Below are 6,142 nucleotides of genomic sequence, written 5' to 3'. Positions count from 1 at the left end.
TTAATTATACGAGAATAGCTCAGAATTCTCCCAAAAGAATTAAGAACAGCTCAGAAAATAGTCAAAACTACTAGAACACAGATCAACCCACATTGATTGGACATAAGATAGATTAGAATCAAGCTAATTAGACAATTATAGAATCCATATTTGACAAAAATGCAACAAATTTATTTAGCTACATGTTAAGCTAGCTTGGGGATAGCTGAATCACAAAATCCAGAGAACCAAACAGGTAAATTTAACAGAATAAAGAATATATTTTTTATAAATAAAAAAAGATTTTGTTTGTAAAATATTTAGCTTCCCCAAGTCATTAAATATGTATTGATGTTCACAATTTATACAATTGTTTTTCATGTTTTAGGTGCTGTACAATTTAATAAATCTCGCTATTTTAGGTACAATAAAATTGGAACAGACTATGATATGGTAGAAATTGAATTGGCATTGTTATCTTGAGATTTTTGTCTGTGATCAGTTGAGATGTGGTCAGTACCACTAATACCCCTCTGCAAGCTTATGGGGGGCAAGAGCACCATGAGCTTGTCACGTAGAATAGCAAAGTGATGAGAACCAAGGCCTTTGGTGAAGATGTCGCCAAGTTGATCATGAGTACTGATGAACTTGACACAACCGTCTTTGTTCAGTACCTTCTCGCGAATAAAGTGATAGTCCACCTCTATTTATTTTGTACAGGCATGGAAAATAGGGTTGGACGCTAATGCAATAGCGCTAATGTTGTCACACCATATCATAGGAGAAGAAAGTGAAATTTGTAAGTCACGCAAAAGCATTCGCAACAAGTAAAGTTCGGCAGTGGTGACAAAGAGAGACATGTATTCAGCCTCAGTGCTGGACTTGGAGACAACTGGTTGTTTATTTGCTAACCATAAAATTAAACAATTGCCCAGAAAAATGCCATACCCCGATGTAGAACGACGGTCGTTTGGTGAACTTGCCCAATCGGCGTCACAAAATGCTTGTAACGAAATAGATCCATAAGAATATCAGAGACCAAAATCAATCGTTCCTTTAAGATAGCAAAGAACCCACTTAATAGCTATTAGATTATTAGCGGTGGGCTTGTGCATGAACTGACAGAGTTGGTTCACTACAAAGGAGATATTGGGATGCGTAAGGGTGCAATATTGCAACGCACCAACAAGTTGGCGAAACTCAGTGACTTGATCACTTGGCAGAGGATCACCATCAATGAAAGTTTGGAGCCACTAGAGCAAGGAGAGTTCACAGGTTTGGCACCATCCATTTTTGACCGAAGAAGAAGATCATAGATGTACTTTATTTGGTGCAGATGTAAACCAGAGTGGTCACAGGAGGCTCGTACTCCTAGGAGATAATTCAGATCACCAAGTTCCTTCATTTTAAATTCACCTTTCAGCTTAACAATGAGGAGAGCAATAACTTATGGATGAGTACCCGTAACAAGCATGTCATCCACGTAAACAAGCATGAAGATGTGAATTTTGTTCCTGTGAAACAAAAACAAGAAAGTGTCAACATATGAGGCAGTAAACCCGAGACCGAGCAGTGATTCCAAAAGTTTAGTGTACCAGGCATGAGGAGCCTATTTTAATCCGTAGAGAGATTTTCGAAGTATGCAGACATAGTCAGGATAGTCGGGAACAATAAAACCCCGGGTTGTTCCATGTATACCTCATCGGTGAGAAAACCATTCAAGAAGGCGTTAGACACATCTAACTGTTTAATAGGCCAATTGAATTGTACTGCTAAGGCCAAAACCACTCGGACAGTGCCCTATTTAATAACAGGACTAAACGTCTCTGTAAAGTCAACTCCAACTTCCTGATCGAAACCATTGGCAACGAGCCATGCTTTATAGCAATCAAAGGAGCCATCTTCCTTCTGCTTAATCCTGTACACCTATTTATTCCGTAAAATATTATGATTAGCAGGTCTAGGACAAAGCGTTCAGGTACCGTTAGCAATAAGAGCGTCGAATTTCTCACCCATGGCAGCCCTCCACTTTGGCGATAACATTGTTTTTGAATAACAGTTAGGTTCGGATGGCAAGGTTGTTACTGTTAAGGCACGAAGAGGATGTTTTGTGGTGAGAAAAAGTCTGTGATCAGGAAAGGTTTTAGGTTTTAGAGTCTCAGTTTTAGAACGGGTCATCATAGAGTGTCAGAAAGTATTTGGTATGGAATCAGTTGCAGCAGGATTGGGGGTGATATTGGGTTGAGCGAGATTAGAATGATGCGAAGGAATAGGACTAGAGCCACTCAATATGGGAGGAGTAGCATCTGGCACGAGACTATGGCTTGGTGAAGAAGGCTCAGGATTCGTAGGAGTTGGCAAGTGTAGAGAGACTATAGAAGAAGGATCAGGCAAAGTTAAGTGTGTATGAGTTTGACTTTGTGATGATAACTGGATAGAAGTAATAGAAATCTCACCTGATATTTCTCCAAGAGATGCAGTGGAACATGGTAACGTCGAGTGTTGAGGTGAAGGAGTTATCGTAGGAAACCTTCACTCATCAAACACAACATTCCTAGATATATAAACCCGATGAGATACAGGGTCAAAGCAATGGTAGCTTTTCTGTTGAAAACCATAGCCTAGGAAAATACACAACTTACTATGAAACATTAATTTGTTGTTATTACAGGGAGTTAGCAAAGGATAACAAGCACAACCAAATGTACGTAACAATCTGTAATCTGGGGCAGTTCTAAAGAGTTTCGTGTATGGTGAGATTGTTGGGAAACCGTACATAACGCAGAAAATCAGATCCGCAGCAAAAGAAGCATGCACGGGTCTATTCATCGCATGAACGTATTTTAAATCCGTTCGTAGATAGATTAGGATTAATTACTTTAGACAAGGAAGATCAGATCTTCACCTTGTGCAGGTAGATGTTCATCGCAATCTGATGATCGGGATAATGTTGAAAGGCTCGCTTGAAGCCGCACACGCATCCGGCCTCTATGGATATTCACACGAGGAAGAGGACCAATCCAAACTTTTGAATCTCTCCGAGGTGCTAGCTCCCTTGCAGAGATAGCTTTTGATGGCTGAAATTCTCTCTTGATCTATCAACTCTTTGATTGATCTCAAGAGAAAGAAGAAGGACTAGAAAGGGAGGAAGAAGAGCCACCCCTTTGCTGCCTTTTCTTTTGATGCGGTGGAAGAAGGATGGAGAGGAGAAGGTAGCCGACAACATAAAAAGAACCAAGGAAGGAGGGCGGCCCCTTTGCTTTTCTTTTTAAAATGGATGCCCTAGGCCTGTGGAGCCCCTAAAAATTAGGAGCTCACACATCTATCCATAAGGAGGGGCGTACTCCCCTCCTTTTGTGCCGCACCAAAGAAATAAGGAAAGGAGGGGTGCACACCCCTCCCTTTTGTGTGCACTAATCCTCCTCTAAGGAGGATTAGGTGGCCCTATCCTTATCCATAAGAGTCCTAATCTAATTAGGACCCAATTAGATCATGACTCAATTGATCTCTTCAATCCTAATCTAATTAAGAGATATCTTTATCTATTAGATCAAAATTAATTAGAACTCTAGGAGTCCTAATTTAATTAGGACTCATATAATTTTAATCCTAATCCAATTCAAGTAGGACTCTATTAATTTGTAGTTCTAATCTAATTAGAACTCTAGAAGTCCTACTCCAAGTAGGACTCTTTAACCTTATCTAAAAGATCAAGCCTAATTAATTAAGTCCAATTGATTCAATCAAATTGCAATTTTTCCTTCTTCAACTCACTAACTCTTAGTGGATTAAACCAATTATCAATCAAATTAACAATCATGAACTATTGTGATTCCAAATTACAATTCAACCATCGAATTGGTCAACACCTCTAATGTGTGTGATTCCATAGGTTCTATTATATCTGGTAGTGAGATATATATTATGATCTCTATCACAACATCATTGAAAACTTCTTTCAATAGGTTGGAACAATTCCAACTCATCTCACCAGGGATCATTGACCATCAAAATAATTTCTGTGAGACTCACCATCCACCAGTGACACCTAGCAGCATGTAGTGGCAACCCAGCAGAATAGAATGAATGAACTTTTAGGTGCAGTTATCGTATGATACAGTCCTACTATCATGGATCCCTACAAGACGGAGGTAATGGATAACTCGTCAAACCCCATCGTCTGTTATATGTCAAGATTTATTCGACTTTAGTTTGAGAGTGAAAAATTTTTTTCCACTTTACATACTGCCCTGGCCAAGGTCTTATGAACTCAGTCTTATAAATTACATAGGATCTCTTCTTATCTACTAAGGTCGATAGATTCCATGTAGGTGCATACCCTATTCCTACAGTAAACCTACTGCAGCCAATCTACACCACAAGGACCTATATGGCTAGAGACCATGTATATATGCAGTCAAACTACAGCAACTTCACTGTGAATAGCCGAAGCACCGCATGTTAAAGGACCAGTCATACTACTGCAACATCAAGTAAGTCATTGATGAGTAGATAGACATCCAAGTAACTTCTTGTTTTAGTCACGCTCATTACCCTTGTTCTCTAATAAGCACCTACGCTATCACTCCAGTATCTCTACACTGTGGACTCGAGACTCATCCATCCAAAAGAAAAACGATCTGTGCACTAATCTCATCGAATCAATCACCGTTCTTGTGATGATCCATCGATCAGGAATATTTAAAAATTAATCACCAATGACACATGACTCAAATTCTCAACTCTTGAGAATATGTATCATCATTTTATTAATTCCTTGGATGATTCATAGACGCATACACAATATGAATGATCAAGATGCCCATTTATTATTCAATAATAATAAAATCAAGTATAAAATTATGTCCCAGAATAAATTATGCGTCAGCTAGATTGGCTTCTAGGGCATATATCTAACAGAGACATGATCAAGAACTGGAGTTGGTAATCTGTTTATTAGGTAGGTTGAAGTTAGGAAAGCAATAGCCCAAAAAGTCATAGGTAGATGAGATTGTGCAAGAAGAGACAACCCCATTTCAACGACATGTCTATATTTTCTTTTAGCAAAGCCATTCTATTGAGCAGTATATAGGCACCTGAATCGATGATAGATTCCCATGCTGAGTTAAAAAAATTTAAAATGGAGTAGAGAGGTATTCACTGTCGTTGTCGGTCTGAAATTGTTTAATTTTATGCTGAACAAATTTTCAATAAGCGTTTTAAATTTAACAAAGCAAGTGAAGACATCAGTTTTGCGTTGTAAAGGAAAGAGCCATGTGAAACGAGAAAAATCGTCGATAAATAAAACATAGTACAAGCTGCCGGTTAAAGATTTGGTAGCACAGGACCAAACATCAGAATGAACTAGCTCTAGAGGAGACATAGAAACTCTAGTAGACTCAGCAAAGGAAAGCTGTTTGGCCTTGCCAAGTTGGCAGGATTCACAGATGCTTTCCTTATTCAACAAACCAGAAACAAGAAGCTTATGACTCGACACAACATGACTTAAAACAGAATGAGATGGATGACCCAATCTAGAATGCCAAATTTCAAAGGAAACTCTTATGCTGAGAAAGACCGTTGGATTGTTGTTATTTTTGAGTGTGGTCATCCCTAAGCGGATAGGATATAGGCCTCCTTCACTCTTGCCCTCAAGCATTGTCATGCCTGTCTGCATGTTCTTTACAAAAAAATGAGAACCAGTGAGTACAAAATAGCAATGGTTATCCTGACAAAATTGATTAATGGACAAGAGATTGGCTAAAGCTTTAGGATAGTGAAGGACATGTGGAAGTGTTATTTTTCTGTTGTGTAAGGGAAAGGAAACAGAGCCAGTATTTGCAATTGTTAAACCTGTACCATTACCAACAGCAATAGTATCACCACCAGTGTAAGGCTGATGCAGGGAAAGGTTTTCAAGATTCGCAGTTATGTGCTGGTTGGCACCAGAATCAGCATACCAAGTATCATCTTCTGGGGGAGAAGAGCGCCGAGCCACCATTGCAGCAAGTTGAGTAACAGGAATGCACCCTTGGTAAGAGTGATCCAGACGTTTGAAACAACCAAGTGCACCATGACCATACTTACCACAAATTTGACATTTCTCACGATTATCTTGGAATATCTGAGCATTACCACCTTGTTTATGAGAACCAGAGGAAGA

Source organism: Phoenix dactylifera, chromosome 1 (assembly GCF_051530095.1).
Source record: "Phoenix dactylifera cultivar Ajwa chromosome 1, Ajwa_hap1_PhDact_Kaust_v1.1, whole genome shotgun sequence".
NCBI lineage: Eukaryota > Viridiplantae > Streptophyta > Magnoliopsida > Arecales > Arecaceae > Phoenix > Phoenix dactylifera.
The sequence above is the reverse complement of the archived record's forward strand: the minus strand, read 5'-3'. Positions refer to the sequence as shown.